This window comes from Hylobates moloch, unplaced genomic scaffold (genome assembly GCF_009828535.3).
Source record: "Hylobates moloch isolate HMO894 unplaced genomic scaffold, HMol_V3 SCAFFOLD_10, whole genome shotgun sequence".
NCBI classification, from domain to species: Eukaryota; Metazoa; Chordata; class Mammalia; order Primates; family Hylobatidae; genus Hylobates; species Hylobates moloch.
The window spans coordinates 93,403,451-93,422,045 of NW_026652285.1; positions in this window are offsets into that span (position 1 = coordinate 93,403,451).

An 18,595-nucleotide genomic window follows, 5' to 3' on the forward strand; every position below is an offset into this window, starting at 1 on the left:
TCAGGGCTGTACTAAGCCCTATTCCATTTCCTCCCTTATTTGCATGTGTTTCACAATAACCAGCTTAAATGCAGGTACCTAACTGCTGCTTTCCTATGTGAAAGACATTACACTTTGATGCAGCTTTGAACAGAAACACTCTTGTGGATGCAGAGTGCCTATCACATGCTAAGGAATACAGTTAAAAAACAGTAGGAATGGTCAATTCTTGTAATAAGTCCCAGAATTTTCAAAGTTTGGAGAGTGTATGTGACCAGTTGCAGCATAATTAAGAGGGACTGTCCATTGGGTGCCAAACATCCATTGGGGTTTCTACTTAACTTTTTAAAAAAGTTGCTTTCTATAAGAAGAGATGTATACATGGAATATTCACTGCAGCACTGTTCGTAATAACAAAAAACTAGAGACAAACGAAATGTCTATCACTAGAAAGCTGTAATAGTAAATTATAGTACATCTATATTGTGAAATACTATGCAGCCATCAAAAAGAATGAGACCCATGTATATGTCCTGATATGGAACAATGTCTAGGAAATACTTGCAGGGAAAAAAGCAAGGTGCAGAAAACTAAATAGTATGCCAACATTTGTTAGACTATAAGAGGAGGGCAAAGAAGACATGTATGTTTATGTAACTAGATATTGAGAGGGGTTTATTCCATGTATACATCTCCTCCTATTGTCCTGGATCTGTTGCTGAAGCCCAAACTTGAAAACAAAAAGTCCACAAGGAGCTCACATTCTACACTGAAAGAACTGCCGGTGGCTGGGCCCGCTACCTTCTAGCAGGGCATTTGAAGAGCAGTTGTTGAAGAAGCCAGCTCTTCCACCAACTTCTACCTCCACTCCACTACTCCCTCACCTATTCCCCATTTCCAACCCCATCCCCACAGACACACCATCACCAGTAATCTGTGGAAAGAAAGATTGGAGACATGGGAGGGAAGTCAGTCTTTAGGGAAATTGTAATGTCATGGAAAGAGACCCCTTCTTTCTGTCCCCCCATGGAGACTGTGTCCTCATCGAGAACCAAGGGAGAGGGGCTCCAAAAGAATCACTAGTGAGGATTGGGTGTGCCTGCAGGAAGATGGGACTGACAACTCCCTGGATATCTATCTGTTTGGGCAGCACTGATCTGCTCTGCCCCATTGCTTCCTGCACAAAGGAGAACACAGATGGAGAGAGACAGCAATGGAGGGGCTTTGGATGGTGTGGGGAGAGCCTTAGATGAAGAGGGGCTGAAGTTGCTTCCCCTTATCCCTTCCTCCCACCTTGACTTTCTAGTCCCAGATTGGAGTACGGCAAAGAAGTGTCCATCAGAGAGGAGTGTGGCATAATTACACAAGCTAACCATCTGCTGGAAGATATAGCAAATGTGTGAGGGGTCATCTATTCCTGGGAAGATGCCTGGAATCCTCCAGGTGTGCGGATTGTTTGTCACCTGCTCTGGCTTCACTTCTGCTTGTATTTTTATAAATTGTTTTGTAAAAAGTAGATGTTATTTTATCCTTCATCTCTTCCCAGAGCCTAAACAATTAAAGTCATTTTCAGATCTCTCTATTGCGTTTATTTAAACAAAATTAATTCATCTCCTTATTATAGGCTTAATTTTATTTGTTCATTTTCCTCTTATGCTTGTGAATTTTGGTTCAGAGGCTTATCTTGAATTGGAGATTCCCCCCTACCCCTATGCTTACATCTTTTTTGTGTAGTGGTTTTGGAGTTGCCACCAAGCCACACTCAGACTTTAAAATACTGGTGTCCCAATTCCTGAAACAGTATTGAAGAACTAATACAATTTGTACTCTAAATTTTATTACCACATGTGTGTTCTACCTAATTTAAAAAACTAATATATTTTAATGTAGTTGATTAACTTCCAGTGATACATAATTTAATTTAAAAAATGGTCAAAAAAGCTAGTTTAACCAAAAAAAGTTGAGATAAGATGCTGTCATGGTGGTATGGCCGTTGACATTAACCAAAAAAGAAACGGCAATTAATATACTTCAAAAATTTAGTAGGTTGACAAAGAAATCAAAATCAAGGGCATGAGACTCATTCGTCTCTGTGTATGAAAAAGGATTAGATTCAACTTATCACACTAAAAAAGGTGATGCATAAATGTAATGATAAGTACATTCTATATTCAATTGTAAAAGAAATTGTGTGTCCATTGAAATAATGCCCTTTCATCTCCCCATATACCTTATACCACCCCCTCCCAAAAAATATCCTCTCATGACATAGCTTATGAGGGCATGACATTCATAAGGTAAAAAGCATGCTTGAAATTTTCCCAGGAAAGCACCCCACTGGAGACTCATTTATTGTCATTGAAGCATTCCTTTGGCTGATGACCAGAAGTGGGGGTTTTCGATTTAAGAGGCCATGTTACATGAAAAAAAAATATGCATCTTTGAACTTTGTTTGTTTGTTTTGAGACTGAGTCTGTCTGTGTCACCCAGGCTGGAGTGCAGTGATCTTGGCTCACTGCAACCTCCACCTCCCAGGCTCAGGCCACCCTCCCACCTCAGCCTGGGACCACAGGCATGTGCCACCATGCTTGGTAAACATCTTTCAACTTTAGATTCACACTCAGTGGGGCGTAATGACCACACCATGAGATCCACAGGGAAACTGAGACCTACTGAGAAAACAGATTTAACTCTTTCATTGCATGCTCACTCCAAGGCATGCACTTATTCAGAAAAAGGGAAGGGAGATTGATGTCTAAATTATTTCTTTATTGCTTTTTCTGACTTTGTACATTTAGTTGAAATAATGCGAGTTAAAAGCATGTGTGATGTAACACAACTGAATTAAAGTGATGATGAAGGTGCTGTTGAGAACTGAGATCTTACTCTACTTGCAAGCTAACAAGCCAGCCTGCCAGTTTCATGGATACAGGCAGAAGATGTGAGACTTCTGAGTCAAAGACAGAGGGCTGTATTATTCACAGCACAGCAAGCAGCATGAGCATCAGCATATGTGCATCAGTTCTCTTTGTGCCAAAGACCCATGGGCAGTGATATGAAGGGGTACCAGCACACACAGTGAATTGTATTACAGAAGAACCCTGAGCTTAGGGAAATCACATCTTTTATAATGGGAAGTAATTATATCTATTTTTGCTGTAGAGGGAAACACTGTCTCTATCCTCCAAGCCTGCCCTATAAACATCCTTGTAAACACAGTCTAGGACAAAGGGCAGTCAGTGCCTATGCTCACAAAATGTACAGAAACATGAGACCCATGGAAGGTCATCTCCCAACAGGGGCAGGATTTTTTGTGTTGTAGAATATAGTACTGTATTTAGTAGAGGGAGTTAATGAGTAAATGGTATGCTGTGGAGGAAAGTATATGGTTTTGAGAGTCAAACTGACTTCAGTTTCATTTCCTGTGACCTTAGACAAATCACTTAACTTCTCTCTTTTATTTTTTTCTTCCCGTCTCACTTTGTCACACAGGCTAGAGTGCAATGGCACGATATCAGCTCACTGCAGCCTCCACCTCCTGGGCTCAAGCAATCCTCCCACCTCAGCCCCCCAAGTAGCTGAGACTACAGGTACATACCACCACATCTGGCTAATATGTGTGTGTGTCTGTGTGTGTGTGTATGCGTATTTTTTGTAGAGACAGATTTTCTTGATGTTGCCCAGATTGGTCTTGAACTCTTGAGCTCAAGGGATCCACCCACCTCGGCCTCGCAAAGTGCTGGGATTACAGGCATAAGCCACTGCGCCTGGCCCAAATCACTTAACTTCTCTGAGCCTCAACTATAAAATGAGATAATAGATTTTCCCCTCGCCCATACACACACGGAATTGTTGTTTAGATTAACTGGGAAAGTGTAACTGAAAGTATGTGGTACAATATCTAGAATATTCCACACATTCAGCAAATGCCTGGTCCTTCTCTCCTACCTTTATTCACTGATTCCCTCATCTATGTGAATCAGGCACACACTTAGGTTCCTGCCAGAGCCCTGAACCCCTTCCCCAGTTGGAAAGCACTTCTTGAGTACCTGCTTAGAATACATGGGTTCAGATGCTGCAAACAAGAGACTAAAAAATAACAGTGGCTTTCACAAGATAGAAATGTATTCTTCCCTCACATGGAAGTCTGGGTAAGTAGTACAGAGGTGATATAGCAGCTTGAAGGCAGCAAGACGTAAGTTCCTCCTTGGTTATGGCGCTGCCACCCCCAAATCATGCTTCTATATCATGGCTCAAAATACTTACTCCAGCTAACACCAGGAGAGGGGAGAAAAAGAAGTAGATAGCATGTGCCTTCCTGTTAAGTGTATGACCCAGAAGTTGTACCTATTGCTTTTGCTGACATCCCATTGGTGGGTCACATGGTCACACCTAGCTGCAAGGGATGCAGAGAAATTTAGTCTTTGTTCTGGGGAGGATTATTACTAATGAGGGAAGTAAAGAATGGATACTGAGCAACAACCAGCTATTTTTGCCATACCATCCTTCATTGCCTAAAAGGGGGGCAGGTGTTAGAGCACCTTGAAGGTCCAGGGAGGCTGACGTTGAACCCTGAGGCCACCAAGGTGAGGACAGGGACCATCAGTGGACCATGAAATCTTTCCCACCAGTGCAGTTCCCTTAGGATGCCCATTTGGGGCTCTATGCAGGACTCTGAATAAATAGCATTCCTTTGCCTTGTCTGACTTCTGAACAAGTTGAGAAATCGACAAAAAGATGCAGAGGAAGGCCAGAATATTTTCTTTATTAGTGATATTGCCAGGTTGGAGAAGAAACTTTTAGGGTTGGTAGCTGAAGGGTGCCACTAATAGTGAACCCCAGAAGTGGGCTGCAAAGACTAGGGCAGGCCTCCTGCTGAAGGGAGCAGGGCTGAGGAGCAGCTCCCTCCCTATCAGAAGAAGTGCTGAGTTGGGCATGTCCAGGTATTCTCAAATGTACAATCCTTCATCTTTCCAGGAATGGATAAAGCATGGAGAGGAACCAGGAATGTGCTCAGAAAAAAATCCTTCCTCACTGAAACCAGGACTAGGGAAAGGAGATTCCCCTCTACCATCTATGGTGAGCAAAGAGTGGGGCTTAGAATTAGCAGCGGGGGGTGGGGAGGCGGGAAGAAATACCAGTGGAAGCAAGCATAGTAGTGCCTACAAATACATGAGGGACCCAAAACTGACAAGTCAGAAATCATCCAACACTGTAATTGGATTTCAGTCCCAGCCTTGCTTCTTAGTAGCTGTGTGGCTTTGGAAAGTTCCTTAAGGTCTCTAATTCTTCATTTCCTCGTCTCAAAAATCAGGAAATAGCAGCATTTAATACCTATGTGAATTATTAAGAGAAAATGAGGCAGAGCATGAGAAGCTCTTAGCATAGTGCCTAGTAGGGAATAAACACTCAGGAAACAGAAGCTGCTAGAATTATTTCTAAGAGCCAATACATAGCTCCTGAAAGCAGTTTCCCCAAGTAAGTTAGGAAAGAAGAAAACCTTTATCTGCCATCATGGAATTCAACAGAGGTCAGAAAGTTTTCTTTAGAGTAATACAAATAATTGGGGAGAAGAGATGAAGAATGAGAAACAGGCCTCTCTACATAGCATCTGGAAGAATTTGGGCTAGGCCTTCACTTTCTCATATTCTCTGTGCCATGAACACACACACACACATGCATACACGTACCATAGGCCAGTCAAGATTCATCTAGAGTTGATATAATAAATCCCTACTCTCAGGAGAGGATATTGCCTTTATAGGTATATTAGTTAGGAGAGGCTAGGTTTTACTGTGTAAGAAATTACTCCAAAATCTCAGTGGATTTAAACCTGATCACAAAGATGTGCTTCTTGCTCACTCTCTATGTCCATAATGTGTCAACTACTTCCCTGTTCCACACCATCTTCACTTTAGGACTCAGGCTGACGGAGCATGCTGCCTGTCTGTGTCTCTCCCTTTCTCTTTCTGGAACGTTGTCAGATGTCACGGCGGAGAGAAAAGAGACCTGGTGAGTGATGTGCTAAGTCTTCAAGCTTCTGCTCCAAAGTAGCACACGTCACTTATGCTCACATTTTCGTAGCCAGAGCAAGTCTTATAGCCTCATATTGATAGAGTTGGGGTGCATAATTCTCCTTTGGGGAGGTGAATATAGCTGAATGTAACCCAATCTACCACAGTGGACTCCCCAAGAGCCAGAGAGACAGCCACTGAGATCTGCTAATATCTGGCTGATCTGGGGCCTTCTCTTTGCCTCAGTTTTATCCTCTGTGAAATGGAGATACCAGCACCCATCCTGTGAACCTTACAGAGAAGGGCTAGGAACGCACATGGGATCACCGACATGCATGTGGTTTGGAAACTGTAAAGTACCACACTTGCGTGAGAGGGTTTCAATACCAGTATGAGTGCATTGGAAGGGATAAGAAGACATTATAAAATATTTCACCCCCTCTCTGCCCACAAGAATGACTTGCCGAGCTTTTTAGCCCATAACCAGGCACTGTGTAAACCACTTTACTTCATTCAGTCTTTGCAATTATACCACAAAGTAAGTAATGTTATTAACTCCACTCACAAATGTGGAAACAACTGAGTGTCCATTAAGGAATGAATGGATGACAAAATGTGATACATGCCACATTTGGGGATATTGTTGATAATAATGGGATGTTATTCAGCCTGAAAAAGGAAGGAAATTCTGATACATGCGACAACAAGGATGAACCATTATGCTAAATGAATTTAGCCAGTCACAAAGAGACAAATAGTATAGGATTCCACTTATATGAAGTACGTGGAAAAGTCAAATACAGAGACACAGAAAATTGGAAGGTGGTTCCCCTGGTGGATAGAGGAATGGGGAGGCATTATTTAATGAGTACAGTTTCAGTTTGGGATGATGAAAAAGTTCTGAAGATGGATAGTGGTGGCGGTTATACAACAATGTGAATGTACTTAATGCTATTAAATAGTACACGTAAAAGTGGCTAAAATGGTAAATTTTATATTATCTATATTTTACCACATAAAAAAGCATGTGACAGCAAAAACAAACAAAACCGAAAAAACTCACAAGTCTTAAAATGCCTTGAAACTTTGAGCAATTTGGCTCACACAACAGATCCTTTAGCCACTGTGTAAGTAGGTGATGGCATTTTAGTAGCCTGATATTGCTTATAAATACTTCCAGGTGTAAAAGTTGCTATTAATAATTAATTGGGTATCTGGCTGGGATACGGGTAAGGTGGATAAAGCACTGAACTGGGAATGAAAGCTTGAGGTAGGACTTAGCTGAAACCAGCTGTGTGACCTTGGCTGGGTAGCTTCCCCTCTCTGGGCCTCAATTTTCCTATCTGGAATGTAGACAGGTTAGTTGATCTTTTCAGTTCAATTTTATTTTTTAGACCAAAGGACCACAGTCTTGCAGGGCAGTTCAAGTAGATGGGGCTCTATCCCCTCTTCCGTTCTCTCCCAATAACCACCTCCCCACCAAAAGAAAAAACCCATAGCAAAAAAATATATTTTTTGAAGGGCTTTATGAATTGGACTTCTGTTTAAAAACTTTAAAAACAGCTGGGTAAGGGAATCTCTGAGGGCTCTGATATTCTGTATTTGCTTGCTGGTGAAGCGGTGAGATTAAGGAGAGGCCGCTGTGTTAACCATGCATTCATTCATCAATGACTAATGACTGGGCTCAAACCTGGGCACCTGTCTCCTCCTGTCCACTGAAGCCCTTCAGTGACCACCTTGCTGTTTTTCTGTAGAGGCCCTTATATTGGCTAATGGAGAAGAGACTATGGATACCTTTTAACTGAGCCCTCATAATGCAGATAAAAAAACATAACAAAACAGATATCCCAGCAGCTACACAAGCAAGCATTTTCAGAGCTGAGACTGGAAATCAGACTCTCAAATCCATATCAGTTGTTTCTCCAAGATTTAAATTCCAGCTCTGCAGTTTATTAGCTCTGAGACTTGGGCAAGCATCTTAATCTCTCTGGGCCTCAGTTTCCTCATCGTAAAATAGGTATGGTGGTCCCTAGTTTATTGAATTGTCGTGAAGGTTATCAATGTGTGTAAAATCCCCCTCCACCATAGCCCTCTGTCATTTCCCACCCTCTTCTCTCCCTGCCAGGGAGTCAGCGCCCTCCTGGAGGAGGCTTACAATACAGCCTTCAAGGTTGATTCCGGGCATTGCTTCAGTACAGATTAGAAGTTATTTTAGAATCCTCAGAGCATGGTATCTGTGACAAATGAAGCTAGACATAATTTTAAAGCATTTTTTATGTTTAAAAGTCTTTTGGTCTCACTCCTTGGTCTTTTTTTTTTCTTTTTTTTTCTGAGGCTCTGTTGCCCGGGGTGGAGTGCAGTGGTGTGATCTCTACTCACTGTAACCACCTACTCCCTGATTCAAGCAATTGTACTGCCTCAGACTCCTGAGTAGCTGGGACTACAGGTGCGCACCACCACACCTGGCTAATTTTTGTATTTTTTTTTAGTAGAGTAGGGGTTTCGCCATGTTGGCCAGGCTGGTCTCGAACTTCTGTCCTCAAGTGATCCACCTGCCTCGGCCTCCCAAAGTGCTGGGATCACAGGCGTGAGCCACTGCACCTGGCTCTTGCTCTTGACAAAGATTTTTTTCCCGTCCAGAGATTGGAGAGAAAGCTAAGGAGAAAAGGCAGCGTGAAGGAAAGAGAATTTCTTCCTGCCCATATATTTATTTTGAATTTTACAGGTTTAATGTCTGCCCTCTCTCACCCTGAGCTGAGTGGGAAAGGTACCATTTCTGGTGGGTTCACTGCTTGATACGTGGCCTAAGTATCTACAAGTTATAAAATCAAAAACAAAATATAATTAGTCTCATCAATAAATGAACCCAGGGCAGCTGGGCTTCACGGAGAAGTGAAAATGGCTTCAAGCAGTCTACATTTTAGGACAATAGCTGGGGTCACTGGCTTCCAAAAACTATTGGGAAAACCACTTCCTGCTTCCTGTATCCCTTCGTCTATTCTGGTATCAAAACGAGAAATCCAGAGCCGATTCAGGCGTGCTCCACCAGAGGGCGCAGCAGGCCCATGCCAGGCCCTCTCGACTGCCGGAACTCCCAGCCTGTGGCTACTGCTCCCATTTGTGTTGGTCACGCACGCCCGGTTTGGCAGCATTGTTTCCTCAGTCTCTTTGTTAGTTCCTCTGTTTTCCCAACCCAGAAGAAAGTGAAGAAGTTTGCAGTCAGGTGGGCTTGGATTAAAATCCTGACTCTGCCATCAGCTGAGATCTTGGCAAATTAGCATTCTGAGCTATTGTATTAATATTAGTTGGTGACTTCTTCCCAAGGCTGGGGAATCACAAAATTATAGACTCTTGGCACAAGAAGGGGCCTTTGAGATCAGCCCTTAGAGCCCCCACATGTCGTGGATGGGGACACTGCGGCTCAGGCTAGACCACAGCCCCAGTCTCTCAGCCCTGGGCTGGTGTTCTCTCAGCTACACCCAGCTACCTTCTTTCCAAAATCCATAAAACGATAAAGAGCATTCATCAATGAATGAATGAATGAAAAGATTAAAAGCCCTTTCAACCGATGAGCTCACACCTTCTTTTAGAGCAAGGACTTTAGATCCAGACAAAAGCACAGACTGCTGTATCCCTCATCCAGCTTCAGCAATTACTTGACCTGTTCAGTCTCAGTTTCCTTATCTGAATGGTGCAGGGCATACTATGGGGATCATACAAGCACCTACCTCACAGGGTTTCATGAAGATTCAACGAGTGCATGCCTAAAATGCCAGCTCAGGCACCTAGAAGGCATTGAGAAAATGCTAGTTCTTTTTTTCTCCCTTCTCTCCTCCTCCTCCTTTCCTTCCTTCCTTCCTTCCTTCCTTCCTTCCTTCCTTCCTTCCTTCCTTCCTTCCTTCCACCCCTTCTTCTTTCTTCCTTCCTTCTCCTTCCTTCCCTCTCTTTCCTTCTTTTTCTCTCTTTCTCTCTTTCTTTCCTCCTCCTCCTCCTCCTCCTCCTCCTCCTTTTTCTTCTTCTTTTCTTCTTCTTCAGAAACCAAAGGGTAGATGTTAGTTCTACATTTTAAAATCTAGGTTCCATAATCTTTCTGAGTCTCAGTGTTCTTGTCTATAAAGTGGAGAATTTTCAAAGCATTGTGGGAGGATTACATGGCACAACATATATAATAAAACCCACAAAACAGGGCCTGGTTCATGGTAGTGTACAAAATATATTAATAATAAATACTAGTTTATCCTCTTTCATGAAGTAAGGAATGACTGTTTCTAAGAACAAAGAGGGATAAGCCTGCATTCCCACCAATTCCAAAGACTTAGCAGATAGCATTCCCAGGAACACATCATTTCTCCTGAGTTGTCCTATGTCATACTCCTACGGAGCTCTTGTCCAAGGTCTCACAAGCTAACCCAGTTTGAGACCCCAGGAGCTACTGCATTAGTTAAGTCCTTATCTTTTCTCTTCTGGACCTCTATTGTAGCATCTATGCCTTAGATGGATGAGCGATGCCATCTGGCTGGAGGTGTACCTCCTGGGAGTACCTTACTGGGCTGCAGCCACTTGTTAGGACGGAATATAGTCTCCTTGTTGTATGAGCTTCCTGGGCTGCTATAATAAAAGTACCATGAACTGGGTGGCTTGCAATAACAAAAATGTATTCTCTCACAGTTCTGGAGGCTGGAAGTCCAAAATCAAGGTGTCAGCAGAGCTATGCTCCCTCTGAGACTGAGTAAATCCTTCCTTGCCCTTGCCCAACTTCTGGTGGTAGCCGGCAATCCTTGTTGTTCTTGGATTCTGGCTGCATCACTCCAGGCTCTACTTGTGATTGTCACATGGCTATCTTCTCCCTGTGTTTGTATCTCTTCTCCTCTTAAGGGCACCAGTCATATTGAATTAAGGACCACCCCGCCCCCCACTCATATATGACCCGTCTTAATTTCCATCTAAATTGCATTTGCAAAGACGTCATTTCCAAAAAAGATCAGATTCAAAGGTACCAGGGGTTGGAACTTCAACGTATCTTTTTTTTTTCTTTTTGTGGGGGAACACAATTCAACCCATAACATTGGTTAAATGATCTCTAAAACACCTGAAAATTGGCCGGGTTGGTGGCTCACACTTATAATCCCAGCACTTTGGGAGGCCGAGGTGGGTGGATCACCTGAGGTCAGGAGTTTGAGACCAGCCTGGCCAACATGGTGAAACCCCATCTCTACTAAAAATACTAAAATTAGCCAGGTGTGGTGGCAAGTGCCTATAATCCCAGCTACTTGAGAGGCTGAGGCAGAAGACTTGCTTGAACTCAGGAGGCGGAGGTTGCAGTGAGCCAAGATCATGCCACTGCACTCCAGCCTGGGTGACAGAGTAAGACTCTATTTAAAAAAAAAAAAAAAAACTGAAGATTTTAAGAGCTCTCCAATTTACTAATATTTATTATGTATCTGTACATGTAAATCAGCCAATAAAATAACATAACCATGTTAATTTATTGGAAAATTAATTATAATGTTTATGATTAGAAATTATATTACAAGCCATATATTTCAAGTATCATGTAAATTATAATTATACCTATAATTGTTTGTAATTTATTAACTGTTAGAATAGTTAATTAATTTTGAAAAAATAGCTGGGTAAGTGAAACAAAACATTTCTGTGGGCTGAGAGGCTCTTAGGCCATCACTTTTCTTATTTATTTATTTTTATTATTTTTTTCAGCTCACTGTAGCCTCTGCCTCCCCGGTTCTAACGATTCTCCTGCTTCAGGCTCCCAAGTAGCTGGGCTTGCCAGCAGGCCTGGCTAATTTTTGTATTTTTAGTAGACGGGTTTTTGCCATGTTAGCCAGACTGGTCTCAAACTCCTGACCTCAGGTGATCCACCCGCCTCAGCCTCACAAAGTTCTGACATTATAGACGTCAGCCACTGCACCCGGCCCATCGCTTTTCAACTCCTGCCTCATGGACCGTCAGAGTGATCATTCTACAAAGCAAATCCAACTATGTCACTCCCATGCTTAGTAACCCTCCATGATGGCCAACAGCTATCAGAAACAGCTGACAAATGAAACTGCCAGCAAACACCTCCAGCTACATCTCCACCACTTTCTGAAGCCTGTACTCGGGGAAAACATTGCTGCTTTAATCTGACACAGGACAAACATTCACTGGCCAAGACTTTGCTTATTATATTTCCCCCAGAAGCAGTCCCTTACTCTCCCACCTGCCTGCTTTTCTCTGTTTCTTATCCTTCATGGCCCAGCTCAAAAGCCACTTCCTCTGTGATACCTGCCAGGCCTTGTAATATCCTCCTATCCCCAGGTTCCACAGTACCTTGCTTCTGTATTTTGCAGGACTTCCCCGTTTTCTTGGTATTATAGTGAGATTATTCTATTACCCACTTCTCCCACTAGGCCAGGAGTTCCTGGAAGACAGGAATTTTACCTTGGTCATTGTATTAGTTTGCTAGGACTGCCGTAACAAATAGTATAGGCTCAGTGGCTTAAACAACAGAAAATTATTTTATTCTGGAGGCTAGAAGTCCAAGATCAAGATGTCCAAGCGTTGCATTCTTCTGAGGGTTGGTTTCTTCCTTGGTTTGTGGATGGCTGTCTTCTTCCTGTGTCTTCACATGGTCTTCCCTCTGTTTGTGTCTGCATCCTAATTTCCTCTTCTTTTTTTAGTTCTGGGTTTTGTCTCCCACTTTATTTAGATTTTTTAAGTATTTTTCTAACTTAAGGAGATTTCTTTTTTAAAATTCAACTTTGGCCAGGCATGGTGGCTCACGCCTATAGTCCCAGCACTTTGGGAGGCTGAGGCGGGTGGATCACGAGGTCAGGAGTTCGAGACCAACCTGGCCAACATGGTGAAACCCTGTCTCTACTAAAAATACAAAAAAAAAAAAAAAATTAGCTGGGTGTGGTGGTGGGCACCTGTAATCCCAGCTACTCAGGAGGCTGAGGCAGGAGAATCATTTGAACCCGGGAGGCGGAGATTGCAGTGAGCCAAGATCACGCCATTGCACTCCAGCCTGGGCAATAGGGCAAGACTCCATCTCAAAAAAAAAAAAAATTTTAACTTTTATTTTAAGTTCAGGAGTACCTGTGCGGGTTTGTTACAGAGGTAAACTTCTGTCCTGGGGGTTTATTGTACAGATTATTTTGTCACCCAGGTATTAAACCTAGTACCCATTAGTTCTTTTTCCTGAGCCACTCCCTCCTCCCAACCTATACCCTCCAATAGGCCCCTAATCTCCTCTTCTTATAAAGATACCATTCATGTTGGATTAGGGCCCACGCTAGTGACCTCATTTTAATTTAATTACCTCATTAAAGACCCTGTCTCTAAATACAGTCACATTCTGAGGTACTGGGGGTTAAGACTTCAATTCAATTGGGATGTGGCTGAGTGGCACAATTTAGCCCACAAAAGCCATTTCTTTAAATTTTTAAATATTTCAAATAATATAGAAATGTATTATTATTATTATTATTATTATTATAACCTCAAACAAAACAAGCCTTCATTTCCCTGCTCTTCTCTACCCAACTGTTAATACTGCTACCAGGTCTGTTTCAAGCTTTTGCGCATATAAGGGTACATTCATAAAGATGTAACTTTGGTGTGTGTTTTCTCTTTTACATAAGTACGATCAAATTGTCCATATTGCTTTGCATATCCTGATCTTATTCATTCTTTTTATGTATGTGTCCAGTCTGCCTCATGCCCTGAATCACAGTTTAGCTATGACTAAGCATGTTCAGAACATTTATTGAGCTCTTAAGAAGAGTGGTCATGGAGTATAGGTCTGCTATGCATTGTCTGGCCGTTGTTTAATATTGTATTATATTTTAGGTCTGTTAACCTGAAATAAACAGCAGAGAAACCAGTTCTCCAAAACAAAGAGTTTATTTGGGAATAACAGGGAATTGCGATTTTGGGTGCGATTTTGGTGGACCATAGGTGCACCAAAGGGGATGGGGCAAGAGGAAGCTTTTAAGAGAAAGGAGGAGAGGCCAGGCTTGGTGGCTCACGCCTGTAATCCCGGTGCTTTGGGAGGCTGAGGCAGGTGGATCACCAGAGGTCAGGGGTTCGAGACCAGCCTGGCCAATATGACAAAACCCTGTAACTACTAAAAATACAAAAATGAGCCGGGCATCGTGGTGTGCACCTATAATTGCAGCTACTCAGGAGGCTGAGGCACGAGAATCACTTGAACTTGGGAGGCGGAGGTTGCAGTGAGCCGATATCGTACCACTGCACTCCAGTCTAGGTAACAGAGTGAGTCTCTGTCTCAAAAAAAATAAAGAAAGGAGGAAACGTACATGTAAGCTAATTTGAAAAAGAGACCATTGGTTACAGGAGCTTGTTGCAGGAGTTGGCATTAGCTTATTGGTGGAGACAGCTGCTGTTGGGCAAATGTCCCTGTGCAAGCCAGGTGGCTTATGTGGAATTCCTTGGATAGTTTCTGTTATAGGCATATAGTTTCTTCATGGCCTCCCAGCTCCATTTTGTGAGAGTTTAGCCTAAGTGACTCCATTTTGGTACTGGCAACTTTCACAAGTTTCATTTTTCTTGTATGTAAAATGGAGGACAATAATATTCATCTCCCAGGGTCCTCAAATGATCTGGTATTTGGAGGTTACCCTACCAGTTTTGTCTAAGCATCCATCCTGCATGACACCCGAAGTCCAATATCTTTATTCAGTTTCACTTCCTTGATGTTTCTCAGAGTCCTGGGGATGCTTCCTTGATGCACAGATCCACCTGGTAGGGGCCACTCCTCTAGCCGGGCAGTTCTGCCAGGGGCTTTGTGTCTGCTGCTGCTGCGCTTGCTGCTTCTCTTCTCTTCTCCTCTCTTCTCTTCTCTTCTCTTCTCTTCTCTTCTCTTCTCTTCTCTTCTCTTCTCCTCTCTCTGGTGTGTTCCCCAAAACACACCAAATACCAGAAGGTTCAAGTTAGGGGATTTTTTTTTTTTTAATAGAGACGAGTCTCACTGTGTTGCCCAGGCTGGTCTTGAACTCCTAGGCTCAAGTGATCCTCCTGCCTTGGCTTCCCAAGGTGTAGGATTACAGTGGGGAGCCACAGCACTCCACCAAGTTAAGGGATTTTACCAAAGCTTTCCTGATAGTATTGAGAAAGGAATGATATAGGGTTGACACAGGAGAACAGCAAATTCTAGACATCAGTTTTATATGACTAGTAAAAGGGAACTGTTAAAATAGCTGCAGAAGCTAGGGGCTGAGAAGACCCTGAAAAACCAGGGTGTGGGTCAAGCTGGCTAAGACCAACTAGACCCAACATGGCGCTGGATTTGACTTAGATCTCACCTAGGACCTCATTATATGCTCATTAACATACTCAATCACACACCCACCAGTGCCAGGACAGATCCTAGAACACCCATATTTGGTGTAAAAAGGAGTGGCACCAGAATTCTGAGAAATCTTCACATTTTTCCAGGAATCTTCATGAATATTCCACCTCTTGGTTAAAGAAACCCATGTAGATGGAAACTGCAAACCCGGTTGCATGACTCTCTCTCTCTTAAGTATACCCACACTCCCCTTTCTTTTTTTTTTGAGACGAAGTTTTGCTTTTGTTGCCCAGGCCGGAGTGCAATGGCACGATCTCGGCTCACTGCAACCTCTGCCTCCCAGGTTCAAGTGATTCTCCTGCCTCAGCTTCCCGAGTAGCTGGGATTACAGGCGTGTGCCACCGCGCCTGGCTAATTTTTAGTATTTTTAGTAGAGATGGGGTTTCTCCATGTTGGTCAGGCTGGTCTCGAACTCCCAACCTCGGAGTGATCCACCCACCTCGGCCTCCCAAAGTGCTGGGATTACAGGCGTGAGGCACCGCACCCGGCCCACACTGCCTTTTCTTGAGTGTGTGCTTTTTGTCTTGCAATAGCTCTCCAAACTTTTACTGTTTTCTGATTTGTCACTGAATTCCTTCCTGCAATGGCGTCAAAAGCCTGGACACCGGCCGGGGCCGAGGTCCTACGGGTATTTGGGGACCTCCCCTAGCCCACTGGTATCTACATCATTAGTAGTCTTACCATTCTCACCTCTGAGAGAGCACAGTAGGTGAACACAGTAGGTGAAGCATTTGGGGACATCTTCTAGCCCACTGGTATCAGCATCATTAGTATTCTTACTATTCTCACCTCTCAGAGATCACAGTAGGTGAAGCACTTCTCATACTTTCTGTCACTGCCTACCCCAGAAGCCAAGGGGGTAGGTTCTGTTAACACATCCATTTTGTGGGTGAAGAATCAGAGGCTCAGACAGGTTGAGGAACTTTCCCAATGTCACTCAGCCAATGGGTGGGAGAGCAAGGTCCCGTCCAAAGCATTTTCCAAGGTTTGGCTAGAATCAGTGGTGGAACCACAGCTAATTTCAGCTGTTTCACACAAAGACATTAGGTAACTAAACCACCTAGTGAGATAGTTTTCCCTTCCTTTTGATTAAATCAAGGAAAGTTTCCGGTTGTTTCTAATATGCCAGTAAAAGTTCTCTAATGCAATTCCAATCCCCCTTTCTAACAAAGACAGAACAGGCAACTGTATCTAGCCAGAACTTAATCACGTTGTTTTGTTTTCCTTGTATGTATTTTTATGGAAATGAAGTTGATTTTCTATTGATGTAGCAATAGAAATATTCTTTAAAAATATCAGTTGTTAAAAGTGAATAGATGCACAGAAAAATATTAAGTAAACAATAGTGTGATTCGTTTGTTGAAATGTCAAAAATTGTGAGATCTGGGGCCTCAGGCTTGGGAACAGTGTACGTAATAAAGAGGAACTTAAGCCTGGATGGCAGACTCCATCTCCTGCCCTCTTCAGCGCCGAGGTGCCGCCTCTCTCCCTCATTCTGGCAGAGACCCTGAGGAGGGGCGCCTCGGCCCAGTCCAAGAAAAGCCAGTTAACATCACAAACTCAACCTTTCCATGATGCCACTTTATTGTCTGAAACTTCTCCATTTCAAGGGGATTTCTATCTCTCTTTACATAACAAAAGTCCCCTGACCGTGTTCTTCTCAAAATAAAAAAAAGAGCAGCCAGTTTTTCCTTCAGACGCAATTAAATTGCAGACTGCTTTGCAAGGGCAGTTTATTGAAGGCCTGGTCTTCATTAGGTCTTAAGAGCAGCCCCAATTCCCAGCCCAGCCCCCAGAAGGAGAGAGGTAAACTCCTCCCTACTCTAAGTGAAGACTTTCTATAGCGTAGCTTTGATGGTGCCCTCTCCTGTTCTAGCGTGCCATGTTTCTCTGGGACATGTTTCTCTCCTTGGCTTGGCATTCAAGGCCCTTCACAATCAGCCCAATACTGAGAGGTAAAAGAGCATTAGGCCAGAACTCTGGACATCAGGGTTCTAGTGCTAGAGTGACCCCAATTTGCTGTGTGCCCTCTGCCAGTTCCCTCCCCTCTTCAGGCCTGTTTTCCCATTCATAGAAAGAAGAGATGGGATTAGGTAGGTCTCTTCCAGGGCTGACATTCTCTGGGCCACAGCGAGAGTCTGAGCTAGTTGCCCAGCACATAGTCAAAGAGGCTGAGCTAGCCAGAGCTGAGGCCCAACTCTCAGGCTTGACCACCTCAACCTGGCCACTAAGACGACTTTGATGCTCTGCCACTTTGAATTGATTCTATGCCTAAGTGCGTTATGTCAGAAAAAACAGGTCTGCTGGGAATTAAGCTGGCCTGCCCTGCTTCTTAAGGGGTCTCCTGAGATAAATAACCAAGCCCTACAGAGTGAGGAAGCTGCTCACATCTGACCCCTCAACACTCTCTCCTCCCATCCCAAAGGACTGGTTCCAGCAGGAAAGTCTCCTGTTCTGTCTTTTAAAGGGGAGAATAGGTGGGTTGTTTTTTAAGTTGCTATAAAACAGATGCCCAATATACAAATGTTTGGATCATATGAAATGTATAAAGAAGAGAGTAACAGGCAACTGAAATATTTTCCACCTGCCTCTGCCACGATATCCTTTGTAAACATTTTTGTGTTCATTCTTTCAAGTTTTCTCTAAGAAATAGAAAGACAAACATCTTTTTAATGAAAATAGGATCATACTAGAAATAGTTATAATTTTTAAAAGGTAAAATCATGACTCTTAAAGAAATATAAAATGAGTGCTTGTCAAAGATTTTATTTTACTTGGTTATTAATGAAATAATATATTAAAGCCAGTTCAAAGGAGAATCTGATTAACAGACAACTATATATAGGCAATCAAGAATGCAGAAATAAATTTGATAGATGAAAAATTGGTTATTATTTTTAGGGCAATAAAATGTGATGTTTGGAATTGTCTCTGCACATTTATTTATTGTACATTTATGGGACAAAATTTGCATTTCTATGGGCAAGGATAATTTGCATTACAGTTACCTCTAGGGGGCGTATCTGAGTCCCACGGCACCAAAGTATGTTAGCAGTGGCTAATCCATGTGGATCTGCATCAACCTCAATTCCTGCCTCCTCAGGAGAAAGAATTTTTCTGAGGTGTTTAAGCCAGAGTAAGAGACTGAGGCAAATTTTAGAGCAGGAGTAAAAGTTTATTAAAAATTTTTAGAGCAGGTACAAAAGGAAGTAAAAAGGTACACTTGGAA